Raw genomic sequence first — 15,817 nt, forward strand, 5'->3', positions numbered from 1 at the left:
AGGACAGATAGAATAAAGCTGGGAAGTACATCCCAGTAAGAGATAAAATCATGCAAGGGCATCAGGATGTGGATTAGACAGATGCAGAATTTTGATCTTCAATACAGGCTATCATATTCCATATGGATGGATGTCCTAAAACAAACAAAAATACCCTAATATTTAAAAGAGAAATGAAAGACCTACTGAGGAGGTAACTCATCGGCAAGCACTGCCTGGGACTTGCAATTAAAAGATTTCCATTGCATGTCACAGTGGGAAAGCGGTCTGCTTTTCCCACTGATTCTCTTTTTGAAGGAGAATACCAGCAAGTTCCCGGGAGCGTTATCTGATTGAGAACTAGTCCACACATTGTCATTTGGAAACTTTCTGGATCAGTCTGCCGCAATGAATTGTTTCCAAATTTACTGTCGAATGAACGGTGTGAAAAAGACACCGCAAAACTGCAACATATCAGGAGGCACGGCACCAAACTCCAACACTCACTTGGCCCATTTGCAGCAGGTCACTGTTTGAACTGAAGTGAAGCTTTTCAGTGGTGAAACCACATCTAACTTGAGCCGAGTGATTGTGTGGGTTGGGAGGGCGAATCCAGCATGAAGATTACTGTTCAAACGTAGAGCAGGGAGGATCGAAAGAAAAACCCTGAGATTGATGAGCAATCGGCTGAAAGGATCCTGCTGCAGATCATGGCCCCACTAACAACCAAATATTGAGTTTGGATGGGTAAGTGTGAATAGCAACTGAGGCCAGGAGGTGCAACTTTCACTCATCAAAATCGGTATTGGCGGGGCAGTGACAACCTCAAAACTTGACGTTGATGCTACAATCACGGCCATTTTTTTCATGAACCGAAGAATCCACCAACGAAAGACAACAGGCTCCTTTATACATGCGAATTGCATATAGGACCATGGAACACTGTGCGTGTTGGGGCCCACAGCTTCATGATTCTATTTTCCATCTCCGAACAGGCACCGGAATGTGGCGACTAGGGGCTTTTCACAGTAACTTCATTGAAGCCTACTTGTGACAATAAGCAATTATTATTCTTATTATTAAATGAGACCCCAAGGCGTCAAAGTGGATCGGTGACCAAGATGGACAGATGGGTGAGTGCACAATCGGGCAACAGACTCTGCCTGTCAATCCCCCAAAAATCAAATCCATCCCGGGAATTCTAATTCTGATTTGCAAAGTCACTCAACCAAATGAATGCTCACTTTGCTGGAATCTCCTACTTGCGACAAGGAATAGCTAAATTGGTTGTTGGAAAGGGCAAGCCTCTTAACCCGGACCTGGCTACAGCGCCACATTTATTTTCATCAGCACCTGAAAAAATGAGGAGCAGTTACAATATCTCATTTGCTTCTTCTTGGCGCACTGTGTGACTTGGTTGGCAGGTTTTTTACATGAGTGCTTCAGCAAAATATTGCTGGCTTCCTGCTTCCAATACGTCACTGAGTGAATCTCCGAGGAACATGAGAGGAATTATCAGTGCATTTCATCCTATAAATAAATTTGACAAGCCACTTCCTACCAGATAAAGAAATGACGAGAAAGCCACCAAGTGCAGGTTTAGTTGAAAATGAGCATTCATTTTCTATCCGTAGTGCATGGACTGTTGTGCATATTGTGTGTAATATTGTAACTGTGGCCAGCTTGGTTCTAATGTTCCATGGATTCCTCAAATGTGGCAGCCCTGCAGGCTTCGTAGGCTGAGTTGGGCTCACTCAGCACCAGTCAGGAACGGAATGTGAGATTTTCTAATCCTTTAGTAGAGGGCTTCTTCTATATGCTGTCTAATTAAATCAGCCCATTTGCAAAGTAATAGGTTCATAATGTCATTGGGATTGGAATTTTTCTTTACATAGTCGTGTAAACTGGTTAATAGAAAATCAGTGAGCCATTCCACTCTGCCCAGTTCCTCTCAATTCACGTCAGACGGCTGCTAATTCACCATTGTCCATTTTGTATTACCAGCAGTACACAGAAGAAATCTCCCTCTGTCAAAATGGCGGCTTTACACAAGGGCCTCCTTCCTAGAATTTATATCAGCAACAAACCTAAGTGAATGATACGTGGAAGTGCTGGATCGATCTCCAATTTAATTGAGTTACTTGATATTAGCCAAATTTGTAGTCAGCTCCCTTTGCCCTCAGCTCAGAAGGAGAAACAAAAATCCATCAAGGATTCACAAGCCTGATCATATTCAGTGACCCTTGCTGCAAAGCACACATTTAGCATTGCTGGAATTGCTTAGGATGTCAGCCATCCTTGAACAGCCCCTGCCGTTACTTAATATTTAGGTTAGAAAGTGAAGGATGAGCACTCAGCTGACATAATGGAGGCCTGCATTTTCAAACACCAGGTCAAAAGAAGAGGAAAGAAAATTTGGAAAAATACACAGCGCAATAAGCTGTGCCAAACTAAGAACTAACAATGCATGGTTCACAAAAATGGGAAAAAGCATCAAATTTATTCTAAATTATATTCCATTTGATGCCTTCAAATGTCCAATTTCACTGCGATAAACATTACTGTCCTGATACTTTTATATCATAGCATTAATGATATAGCGTGGAAATTTCTCTTTTTGCAGAGTGCTGGCTGAGGCAAGAAAACTAGTGCGCAGCTTGTTGTGTTGGGCGCTCTGGATCCGTGGAACACATGCAGGTCACCAACACTTGAAATAGTGCAACACTATTTCATTAAGTCAGAAACTGTTTAACATACTCTCACTGTGGGTTAACACCAGCCGATGCACTCAGCACATGGTGCATGTCTGTGCTGCAGGCTGTGAGCTCTGTTCTACTCGGAAGCTGCAGCTCGAATGAGCGGGAACTCTGATGCCCCTTGTCTTTATAGTGCGTGTGCTCTAACTGGTGATTGGCTGTGGTGTTGTGTGTGTTGATTGGTCCCACTGTGTGTCCATCAGTGTGTGTGTCTGCACCATGGTATACTGGTGTATATTATGACACAGCTTGCTGGCTGCACAGCCGTATTTATCAACAGTAGCCAGCAAACCCCCCCCCCCCCCACCCGCACACACACACACACACACACATGTACAAGGGGGGACCTCATTATGTCAGCGGCGTGGGGAACAAACAATCGCGCCATGAGATCCCACTGCCGGGATTCCCGTTTCTAAAATCTCTTAGGATTTTGCACCTGCACCGCCATTTGCGCCCACAAAAAATGAAGGAACAAAATCCAGGCCATACTGTTCTATCAACAATGAAAATATAACCATTCGTTCAAATGGAATTCTCATGAATTTTAGGCATTTTGGGGGAAAATTACTTACCACTCATCCACAAACCATAAAACGTGCCTTAAAAGTTTTTTAAAAGTGAAAAAAACAATAAGAGGTTGAGCTAATACAGATGGCAGATTCTGCCTTTGTACCAGTCTTTCATTCATTAGGTCAAGGAGGGTATTTTGACAGAAAAGACAAACTGATAATTGAATGTAAGTTGCACTTAAAGGGGATCGAAGTGCTTCAGAACTGGTAAGCAGATCCTCTAAATCAGCATTTCCCAAGATGGGTTCTATGGAACCCTATTCCGGAGGCCTCATCCAGTGGTTTTGTGGTAGATCTGGCCATTTTAAATTTGAAAAAGCTGTTCTTCCAGTTTGTCCAATCAAAGCAAGTTTTCGCACTGTATTTGCGACTGATCGATACACTAGTCAGCCAATCAACAGCCAATACACTGAGAAGCCATCATCTGATTAGATGAGCTGAAAAATAAGCAAAGTCAGTATTGAAAGTCATCGGCAAGGATGAAAGTAAAGGTGACCAGACGGCGGAATGAGGTAGGTCACGACGATGGGATGGGAGGGGAGAGGTCGACTTAGAGGCTGGCACGGGTGACTAGGAGGCTGGGGTAGGTGACTAGGAGGCAGTGGCAGGAGCGGAGGTTGGGGTGGGAGTAGAGACTGGGACCGGAACAGAGGCCGGGAGGGAACAGCGACCGAGAAGAGAACAGGAGTGGAGGCCAGGACAGGAGTGGAAGCCGGCTGGGAGCGGAAGCCAGCTGGAAGCAGAGGTTAACTCAGAGGGATTGAGAGAGAGGTGTGATTGCTTATGTTTGTGTGGCGAGAGAATGGGAGGTGTGAATATGTGTGTTTGTGTGTATGAGAGAGCTGAGAGTGTGGGTTTGTGTCTATGTGGGAGAGTGAAAGGTGAGTGTGTGCGTGCATATTTGTGTGTGAGGGAGAGGGGAGCATGTGTGTGAAAGAGAGAGAGAGAAAGCTGCTTCTGGTCTTTCCTGTTTATGTGTGTAGGTGTGTGTATGTGTGTTAGTGTGTCTGATATCAGAACCCAGCTCTCCAGCAGGATTCTTAATATTAAATAAACTTGTGAGTGTTACTCTTCCCTTGAAAAATGACAAAAGGAGGGTAAGATGTAAGTATTTGTTGAACAAGAGAACTTTAAATTATAATGAATGGATACATGTAAGAAATAGAAAAGGCTTTCATAAATTTGTTCTTCTTGTTTATATCTGTTGCGCAGAAATCATCAACATTTTTGTAGTTTAACTCTTCAACATAATAAAAATGTTTCTTCGGGGTTTCGTCAGAACTGTTGGGAGATCAAAAGGGTTCCATGGCTGGAAAAAGTTGGGAAGTCCTGCCCCAAATTATGCTCTGTTGTGTTGTGAGGAACATCAAAAGTCTGCCCCAGCTGGAAATCCTTCATGGACCAAGTGGCGATAGCTTGCCTTCTGTAAACTGCCGTGCTGCTGGACAGCACCCCACACAACTTGGGCTTATAAATAAAACCGGTGAACAAAGGAATATCTCATAATATTCAGGTAAAATTTGTCAGACCAATCCAAAATATTACCCTCGAAGAAGCTGGGAATATATTAGCTCATTATCCATTTTGTTCTATTTATTTCACGAGCAGCACTCTCTGAAGTTTATACTGAAGTTCAGATACCTTTAGTAGATAAGGTGTGTTTTTCCAGACAGAAATTCACCTGGAGAATTTGTTTTTTTAATGTTTGAATGTGTCATTTCATTGAAAAATAGACTGCAGTCAATAGCCAGTTATTTTATTTCTACTTATTTATTTTGTTCTCTTTTATCTTGACCAATTGCCAGTTCTTTTTATTTCCTGCAATTATTTTCCATATTTAAAACATATTTGCTGGAGTTTTTTTGGTACAGCACGATTTCCCCTTCTGGAATGATCATTTTCCCTTTTCCTTTTCATTCACCTTCCCTGACAATGTGTAAACAAATACATAAACCAAGACACTACATTGGCAAACTCACGTGGGCAAACTGCTCTCAAACCTCGGTCAATGCTGCTCAGGGCTGGATTACTTGGAGCTCCAGCGATTACAATTCCTCCCGTTCTCTCACCACTTAATTGAGTTGCAATTGGGGCACCATACTCTGTGCCATTCCATATCCTGCTACTTTCATGTTTGCATTTTGGCCTCGAGCAACTCCACCCCACCAAACTGTAAATCAGCCAAATTGCCATTGTCCCACTGTGCTGCAAACAATTACAAATTTGTATGCTACCAGTCTATCTCTCCATAGAGGACCTCTCTCCTTGTTTCTGTGTAATTACTATTTGGTTAAAACTGTCACTCTGCCACTTCCTAACCCTGGAGACAAAATATTCCAAGACCACAACACCACTACTAAGAAGAAGTTGGAGCAATTTTATACACAACTGCATACATTGCAAAATTCCATATAGTTCTCAGCTGTGACACAGTTGGGCGTGTTCTCACCTCTGTGTCAAAGAACAAAGAACAAAGAAAAGTACAGCACAGGAACAGGCCCTTCGGCCCTCCAAGCCTGCGCCGACCATGCTGCCCGTCTAAACTAAAATCTTCTACACTTCCGGGGTCCGTATCCCTCTATTCCCATCCTATTCATGTATTTGTCAAGATGCCCCTTAAACGTCACTATCGTCCCTGCTTCCACCACCTCCTCCGACAGCGAGTTCCAGGCACCCACTACCCGCTGTGGAAAAAACTTACCTCGTACATCTCCGCTAAACCTTGCCCCTTGCACCTTAAACCTATGCCCCCTAGTAATTGACCCCTTTACTCTGGGAAAAGATTTCTGACTATCCACTCTGTCTATGCCCCTCATAATTTTGTAGACCTCTATCAGGTCACCCCTTAACCTCCTTTGTTCCAGTGAGAACAAACCAAGTTTATTCAACCTCTCCTCATAGCTAATGCCCTCCATATCAGGCAACATCCTGGTAAATCGCTTCTGCACCTTCTGTAAAGCCTCCACATCCTTCTGGCAGTGTGGCGACCAGAATTGAACACAATACTCCAAGTGTGGTCTAACTAAGGTTCTATACAGCTGTAACATGATTTGCCAATTTTTATACTCAATGCCTCGGCCAATGAAGGCAAGCATGCCATATGCATTCTTGACTACCTTCTCCACCTGTGTTGCCCCTTTCAGTGACCTGTGGACCTGTACACCAAGATCTCTCTAACTGTCAATACTTTTGAGGCAGAAGATTGTGGGTTCATAGACCTACTCCGGAGACTTAAACACAAAAATATAGACTTGACTAGCCAGTGCAGTGGTGAGGGAATGTTGCACTTTGGTGATGCCATATTTTGGATGAGGTTAAACTGCACACTCTCAGGTTGATGTTTAAGATCATACAACACTATTCCAAGGAAGAGCAGAGGAGATATCCCTGGTGTCCTGGCCAATAGTTATCCCTCAATTGACATTGCTAGAAACAGATTATCTGGTCAGTGCCACTTTTCTGTTTGTGGGAGCATGATGTGCACAAATTAGTTGCCACATTTTCTATATGATGAAAGTGACTACAGGTCAAAAGTACTTACTTATCTGTAATGTGCTTTGGAATACCATTAGGTCACGGAATGTGCAATATAAATACAAGCCTTAACTTAATTTCCTTCAAATCTTTTGGTGTTTTGTAACCCCAATATAAGCAACAAACAAGCAAGAGATATATCTCACAGAATTGCTCAAAAGACAAGTGCTTTAATAAGTCCCAGCTTTGAGCATGCTGGAATCCGTGCAGTTTTACATTGCAGAAAAGAACTAAGACCACCCAGAGCAGTTTCTAGCTGCAGACCTTCCCTGCTTTCAAAGAAATGTTTGAAAACTGAATCAATGGGATGTACGCAGCAAGCTCGTAATTCACTTTACCCATAGTTTGAAAATGTGCCATTGTGGAATATTGCATTTAAAAAATGTGAATATAATGGTATAGCTTATTTACACAAACTATCTTGCGGGTATAATTCATCCCCTTGTGACATTGTTTCCTGAAAATGTCCATATGTAAGATTATCCGATCAAATCCTTGCATACCAGCTTTAGGCTTTCCCAATATACAATAAATAAGAATTCAGTTTTCTCCTCGTGGTGGAAATTCCACAACATAAGCAACTTAAAATATGGCGGCATGGTGGCACGCTGGCTAACACTACTGCTTCACAGCATCAGAGACCCGGGTTCAATTCAGGCCTCGAGTGACTGTGGAGTTTGCACTCTCTCCTCGTGTCTGCGTGGGTTTCCTCTGGGTGCTCCAGTTTCTTCCCACAGTCCAAAGATGTGCAGGTCAGGCGGATTAGCCAAACTGAAAATTGGCTCTTGGTGTCCAAAAAGGTTAGGTGGGGACACGGAAATAGGGTGGGGGAGAAGGCCTCGGTAGGGTGCTCTTACGCAGGGTACGTGCAGACTTGATGGGATGAATGGCCTCCTTCTCTACTGTCGGGAGTCTATGAGTCTAAGCCTGAGAATATCTCAAGACTCAGTTTTTATCCTATTAATAATGCAGAAAACTTGCTGACCTTTTTGTGGGTGGCGAGTGGAGGAGGGGGGTGGGACGAGGAGTTGGGGGCTAGACGACACTCATTGAAACAAAATGAGAATAATGTACGAGAATAAATAATTGCTTATGACCAAACAAAGTTATGGGAACATTTTGAAATGCATGGAACTGGATTCTCTGTCCCGCCGCACCAGATTTCTGGTTCAGCACGTCGGCGGGATGCTCAGTTTCGCCAGCTGGTCAATGGAGTTTCCCATTGTGGGGCAGCCCCACGCCGCCGGGAAACCCCCGGGCTGCCGACAAAACGGAGCATCCCGCCGGCGGAGAAGTCAGCCCATAATTCTTGAGAATAGAGTAGTTTTGGTAGGAATGGAAATAGCTCACCTGTGATAATGATACTCATTGCCAGCAACTTACAAGCAACTGAATCAATGTATCATTGTTAAGAACTTCAAGAGCCCAGTTATGAAGCATTCCATTTTGGAGGAACATGAATGAGGATTTGTGAGCTAGCCTTTGGGTAATTTATTAAGTTGTGGAGAAACAGTAGTACATTTTGTCAGGTCTCCCGCATATGCAAAAGAGGCTACAGTTGCACTTTACAAAAAAAACTCAATGTGGCACCAGCCACTTGGGGGACCTGACTCATTGATCGCAAAAGATCCTATTAATCCTATTGTGACAGAGCAGAACAGGAAGATATGTGCATGGCAGAAAGTAGCTGTTAAAATATCCTGCAAAATGTTCTATTGATAATGTAAATCTATGGTACAAAGGATCGAGTGGATTTTGTGTAAAATGCAGCTTTATGCAAATTGTATTACATAAGTCATGACTGGATAGAGAATAGACTACATGGAGAAATTGCCACAGACATAATCATCCGGCCTTTGGCTGAATTTGCAGATAATCAGAGGGAGCAGCAGAGAGCAGATGGCAAGCCCATATAAACACAAAACAGCTGACCTCTCAAGAGCAAGTTTTCATACATCTGTTCAGGAGGAAGAACCGGGAAAGCAGGCAGTCTGCAGAAACTGGGGAGTAATGTAGCACTCGTAGCATGTACATGTTATTCAGATAATCTGTGAAGGTCAATAAGGTGTAGCTTTTATATCAATATGCATTTCAAAACAAATGGGGTATAACGTCCTGGCTCCCCAGCCATAGGTTTGGGATGGATCCCAAAGATGCGCTGAGGAATTCCTCTTGGAAGTTCCTACGTAAAGGTTTATCTGGCAATTGTCCAGGCGGGCTAACTTCCCCTGGACAATTGCACTCGGCTGGAAACCATCCAACAAAACACTCTAACTTCGGATGGTCCTGCCCACTTTATCCTCATAGTTACTCTGAAAGAGTTAGAAGCAAAAAAAACACTTCTAACTTCAGAGTAACTATTTTAAAGGCCCAGATTGAGTGCTGCATGAGACCCCCATAGCTCCGTTCCAAACTATACCATCCACTTAGTGGCAAAGTTGCATTTAATGACAAGATTTGACCAATTGTGTCCATGAGGACCCCCGAAACATTATTTCCAAACTGATATTTGTTTGTTGACCACAACTTCATTAAGGAAATGGTATTCATTTAAAAGGCCTAAGTTTAAACCTGCCCCTTTGATAGGCAATAGTTGGGTAGGTGATAAAATGGCAATTAGGCACTTCATTCTACATTCCCTTAACTTCATTTTAACTTCTGGGTTTTGACACCATCGGGCCCGCTATTACTACAGGCAGATAAGAGCCTTATTAATATTTCAATATTGGGGCCTGATTTTAACTGTCTATGACAGCAGTGGAAGCTCCTGGTGAGAGGCAGGAGTGGGCCCAAAAGAGGCCAGCACAAGGAAGTATTTTTTTTACGTGTTCGGTTTTCATGGGAGTGATCTAACCAAAAACAAATAGTCTGTTCTGGGCGGGATTAGCAGGGTCGTTTCCTGGTCTGCACAAGCCCGCTATCCAATGGTACTCTGTTTATTTTTAGTGCCCTGGCGGGGGCCACAGCCCCCTCCAAATCCCCCCCCCCCTCCACCTCCCCACACATCCCCAGCCCCCAAGCCGCACCCAGTCATTTCCTGCACTGAGGAGTTCCGGCGAGCTTCCCAATCTCTCGACTCCTCCCCCCCACCCCCCCCCCCCCCTCACCCTCACCCCAATACAACCTCCAGATGACCCCAAAGCCCCAACTCACCAATAAGGCTGTCATTGAGTCCCCCCTCCACCCTCCGTGCCCCACCTCATACGAGCAGGTCACCCTCCGGGCCCGGTTCTGGGGCGGACAAATTGCCAGCCTGACAGTGCCACCTGGCCATCCTTGCAGTGCCAGGCTGGCAGCCAGGTGGCACTGCCTGAGTGCCAGTGTGGCACTTCCAGGTTAGCAGTGCAAAGGTGCCTAGATGGCACTAGTAGTGCCAGGGTGCCACCCTGACTGGAGGCCAACCATCCATGAGGCCTACGATCTCCTGGGAGACCCCCCAGGTACTGGTCCATTTAGTCCCCGTTTGTGGGGATCAGTACTGAACACCGCCCGGCTGGGATCGCCTCAGTGGGTGGGCGTTAGATCCAGCACGAGCATGGCTAAGTGGTTTCTTTAACTTTGACTTAGCCATATGAGACTGCGTCCCGCCTGTTGTGGGCAGGACACACATCACGATGTTTCACGAGATCTGGTTATTTCTCGCAAGACATAACTGCCATCAGGAATCCCGGAGGAGGCCTCTCCCGGGATCTACCAGCCGTGCCCCATCCTGGCTTTGGTGGGACATAGCCGATAGATCAAGCCCATCATGGACCATGACGAGCAGGAGTGTTCCTCATGGAAATACTGGGTCTCCTCTGCCTCAGGCTTCTTGGCAGTGATTGCCTTCAACAGATCCAATCACTTCCCCAAACACTTGGCATATGCTGATGACTGCTCCTCTGCAGCAGCTTACCTGCCACCCAAAATCTCACTCATGCCCCTCAAACCTAGCTGCCCCCCCAACAACACCCCACCATCCCCCAAAGTGGGGGACTCATCCCAGAGCAACTCAAGCTGATTTTTGGTGGGAGTCTGGCTTGGATGAGTTTAAATTAGTTAATCTCCTGCTGTGGGAACCCAGATGGTTTGCCTCCTGCCTCTACCACCCCCACACTTAAACCCGAGTTAAAATTGGGCATTAACGTTTTCCATTTCTCTTCAATAACTGATTCTGAGAGACATTAGTGGATGATTAGTACAGGTAGACTGAATGTTAGGTGTTTCTAGCTGTCAGTAATGTTACATTCACAGATATAGCACTTTACAAATAAAAAGACGGTGTACCTTCGCCATTGCTTTGGAAAGTAACAATTGCTGAAGGTCTAACTCAGTCACAGATGGAATGTGTCGTCCCACTGTCCATGTTAATCAGCATAATTCAAATCCCCACGAGCTTTATGACAACAGTACTAACGAGATTCTTAATTGAAGTTCCCTGACTTTTTGATTAATTTTGTAAATTCATGATGATTTAGGTACAGCCAACAACCATGCAGAGGATCATTCATCAAGATGCAAAGCAAGTTAAATGACAGAGATACAAATTGACAAAGCAAAGAGCTGTAAATAACATCATCACATACTGGCTTCTACCAGTACTATAGGTCTTTCAGAATCTGTTTATGATTTATAGAAAAATAGCAAATTAGTAAATCTACAGAACTCAGTTTATCTAGCTGTGAGCACTGTTGCCACTGATTAAACGTTCTGGGTTCAAGTTCCGTTCTGGGACTGCCTGCAAATTAGGGTAAAATTTAATTTTAAAAATTAGGGAGATTAAGTTGAGCTGAGTCGTGTACCTTTACGTGGCCTTCTACAGCACCAAAGTGACAGGCAAGATGGGTGCACAGACCTCCAGCCAGAAGCACACTATATTGGTTAAAGGCCTCTAAGAGGCATCCATTCCTCACAACTGAAGCAGGTTATAGTCCTTTTGTAAGTATGCATAAGTACTGGCGGCCTCAGAGAAAATCAATTCTGCAATAAAAAAAGATAAAACTCCCAATCTGTGATTCTTGACCACAGCCTCTGGCCCCATGACCTTTAATCTTTCTCCTGGCCCTCATTCAGCCCTGATCTCCAGGCTGCCTAAGCCACAATTCCGACTTCTCAGCCATGCGATCACTCTTCGCAGAGCCCAATCCTCAAACCCAACTACTGATTTCAAACCTTCGATACCCCTGGCTCCTGATCATTGCTGCAGACTTCAGCCCCTGAATCCTGATTTGCAGAGGTGCACAACATGAAGACTTACTGGGAGTACTTACCTCCTCCCACTGGGCCAGCCGGCTTTTCTTTTGAGGTTCAAGTCCCGGTATTCAAAGCACCTTGAACCTCACTATTGCACACGGGGTGTTAATACCTCATGGAGTGTTACGATATTTGGGTAAAATGTTAAGCTGAGACCCCAGCTGCCTGTTGAAGTGTATGCAAAGGATCCTATGGCAGGGTAGGAACCTCCCAGCGTTCAAGCCAACATTTATCCATCAGCCAAAATCCCATCAAAAAAGTGAACCAGTCTTCTATTTCATGGTTGTTTGTTTGCACATGCACACTACATGACTAATGCTCAGAAGGTAATTAAGTGACCTTGAAGTACTCTGGGATTTCCTGAGGATGTAAAAGGTACTCATGACACAAGTTCTTCCTTTCTTTCACAAGTTAATTTCGATAATCGCTATAGATAGCAAATGGAGCAAATCCAATCTCAAGTTGGTAAAACATCAACAGCATATATTACTTCTCCAGCAGTGTGAAATTTAAAGGTTGTTCTTGAATCAGAAACATACTCTCCTGGAGACACATTAAGATGGAGAGCTTTGGTATTATCAAATTAAAACTGAATTCACAAGACGCCAAAGATGGAAGATGATGACTTGAATACTGTCACAATAGCTGAGTTTTAACCGTGTTGGCCAAAGCAAAATTGCTTCAAACTTGCAATGACCTTCGACACAGGCCAAAGTAACTTTGAAATAGGAAAGGAAGCAAAGTGATTTTTGTATTTAATTTGTTTGGAAGTTACAATGAAGGTCAATGTCATATCTTCTGTATGGCAACGTTTCTTCAACAAACTGCTATATAGGCTCGAGCAACTATTGAAAACACCATCAAAAGAAAATAGCTATTTACACAGAACATACATCATTGTTGTCTTTTATTGGTTGGCTCCAAAATTTCAGCATAGATATCTCAGTAAGATTTAAGGCCAGAATAAAGCAACTTAAAGTTGAAATGGAACTCTTCCATCTCACCAGGAACTGATCACCTGTAGGACTAAGTTGAACAGCTTCAGGAACGGTAAAAATAACATTAATTTGTATAGTGCCTTTAAGATAGAAAACTGGTTCACAGCCAATTTATTGAGGTTTAATCAGACACATAATGGATTCCAAGCTGAAGAAGGAGATATGAGGATTGATGACTGGAATCTTAGTTAATGAGTTTGTTTCGAATGTCCGATTTTAAGGTAAGTGCATGGCAAAGAATTTTAGGGAGGCAATTCCAGAGAATACAACCAAGACAAATGAAGGTATGGCCAACAATTATAGAGAGAGGGAAAAGAGATTGTGCACAAAACCCAAGATGAAAGAACGCAGAGTTAGGGGTAAAATTTTCCAATCATATCCACCCCAAGGCCGCAGGTTCCTGCCCGAGATGAATGGACCTTTAAATGTTCGTCAAATTTTCCACCCCGCCCGTGACGATTTCCATGGTGGGCAGGGCCAGAGCATTTAACCCATGGAGTTTACAGGCTGCAGAAAAATCTAGAGATTGGATGGAATAAGGCCATTGAGTGATTTAAATACAAAGATGAGCGGTGGAATTCTCCGTTCCTGAGACTAATTGTCGACGTCGGGACAGGATTTGTGGACTTCCACGACGGCAAAACTGGCGCCGCACCTGGACCGATTCAGTGACCTTTGAGATGCTAGCACCGGCGCCACATGGAACACAATCAATTCCAATGAGAAACAGTGTGGGATTCGCCACGCCCATGATTGGCAGCCGCATATTCACAGTTCACTCCACAAACACTCTCATCCCAGCCAACAAGATGGCACTGGTAGTGCTGGAATGTACAATTCCTGCTGATGGGTAGCTGGGGCCAGAGGGCACCTGGGGGGAATGGCCTGGGGGGGGACAACCATAATGACCTGTGGCCCTAAGTTCGCAGTGGGCAGTCAGCGGCGTGCGCAGCTGCATGACAGCCTTACAGGCCGCGGCAATGGTGTTCTGCGCCCGTCCACCCCGACCCCACAGCCCACTACATGGTCACCCCCACGAGTCTCCCCCAGCACTGGCAGAAGCCAGCGGCATGATTGTCAGCAAACTATTGTGATGTCAGAGATTTTCCAGACTCCCTCTCTCTCCCTCAGCACCCACGACGAGTGTTTCACGATTTTTAAAAGTACAAGTGAACCTCGCTGTAGTGAATTCACCCCAGTGTCGGTGGAGATTCGTGGATTCCCCAGAGAATAACGGGTCGGGCCCGCTAATGATATGCCAAGGGTATTTACGTGCGTTCTGATGCCACCGTCAAGTCGTCGGAGAATTGCGATTTGGTGCGAAACCGACGTTAAATATGGGCGAGATTCTCCAACCCCCCGCCGGGTCGGAGAATCGCCGGGGGCTGGCGTGAATCCCGCCCCCGCCGGTTGCCGAATTCTCCGGCACCGGAGATTCGGCGGGGGCGGGAATCGTGCTGCACCGGTTGGCGGGCCCCCCCCGGCGATTCTCATGCCCGGATGGGACGAAGTCCCGCTGCTAGAATGCCTGTCCCGTCGGCGTGGATTAAACCACCTCTCTTACCGGCGGGGCAAGGCGGCGCGGGCGGGCTCCGGGGTCCTGGGGGGTCACGGGGCGATCTGGCCCCGGGGGGTGCCCCCACGGTGGCCTGGCCCGCGATCAGGGCCCACCGATCCGCGGGTGGGCCTGTGCCGTGGGGGCAATATCTTTTCCGCGCCAGCTGGCGGGGCACCAAAGGCCTTTCCCGCCAGCTGGCGGGGCGGAAATCAGTCCGGCGCGGGCCTAGCCCCTCAAGGTTAAGGCTCGGCCGCTCAAGATGCGGAGGATTCCGCACCTTTGGGGCAGCACGATGCCGGACTGATTTGCGCCGTTTTTGACGCCGGGCGGCGGACATCGCGCCGATTACGGAGAATTTCGCCCATGTTAAATACATGGGGTGGGATTCTCCGATATCGGCGCGATGTCCGCCGACCGACTCCAGAAACGGCGCGAATCAGTCCGGCATCGCGCCGCCCCAAAGGTGCGGAAGTCTCCGCATCTTGAGGGGCCGAGCCCTCACCTTGAGGGGTTCGGCCCGTGCCGGACTGATTTCTGTCAGTGATGTGCTGACGTGGAAATGACTTTGCCGTGCGGCGCATGCGCGGGAGCGTCAGCGGCCGCTCACGGCATCCCCGCGCATGCACAGTGGAGGGGGTCTCTTCTGCCTCCACCATGGTGGAGACCATGGTGAAGGCGGAAGGAAAAGAGTGCCACCACGGCACAGGCCCACCTGCGGATCGGTGGGCCCCGATCGCGGGCCAGGCCACAGTGGGGGCACCCCCCGGGGCCAGATCGCCCCGCGTCCAGGACCCCGGAGCCCGCCCGCGCCGCCGTGTCCCGCCATCCCAAATGTAGTTCAATCCGCGCCGGCTGGTGTGGGTTGACAGCGGCGGGACTTCGGCCCATCGCGGACCGGAGAATCGCCGGGGGATCCCCGCCAACCGGCGCGGTGTGATTCCCGCCCCCGCTGAATCTCCGTTGGCAGAGAATTCGCGACACGGCGGGGGTGGGATTCACGCCGGCCCCTGGCGATTCTCCGATCCCGTGGGGGGTCGGAGAATCGCGCCCATGAATAGGATGGGAATAGAGGGATACGGACCCATGAATATTTTAGTTTAGACAGGCAGCATGGTCGGCACGGGCTTGGAGGGCCGAAGGGCCTGTTCCTGTGCTGTACTTTTCTTTGTTCTTTGTTTGACATCCGGT

General features: G+C 46.5%; 1 protein-coding gene and 1 long non-coding RNA gene across 2 annotated transcripts in view; one reads left to right on the forward strand and one right to left on the reverse strand.

Moving 5' to 3' along the window:
- Positions 1–15,817, reverse strand: part of LOC140410474 (CUB and sushi domain-containing protein 1-like) — a 3,392,839-nt gene that overhangs the window by 3,114,123 nt on the left and 262,899 nt on the right. The window lies entirely within an intron of this gene.
- The window catches only part of LOC140410475 (uncharacterized), a 28,513-nt gene continuing 16,410 nt past the window's right edge, over positions 3,715–15,817 (forward strand). The window contains exon 1 of the long non-coding RNA XR_011940660.1: positions 3,715–3,819. This is a non-coding gene — a long non-coding RNA (uncharacterized lncRNA). The remainder of the gene's footprint in view (positions 3,820–15,817) is intronic.

This window comes from Scyliorhinus torazame, chromosome 4 (genome assembly GCF_047496885.1).
Source record: "Scyliorhinus torazame isolate Kashiwa2021f chromosome 4, sScyTor2.1, whole genome shotgun sequence".
NCBI lineage: Eukaryota > Metazoa > Chordata > Chondrichthyes > Carcharhiniformes > Scyliorhinidae > Scyliorhinus > Scyliorhinus torazame.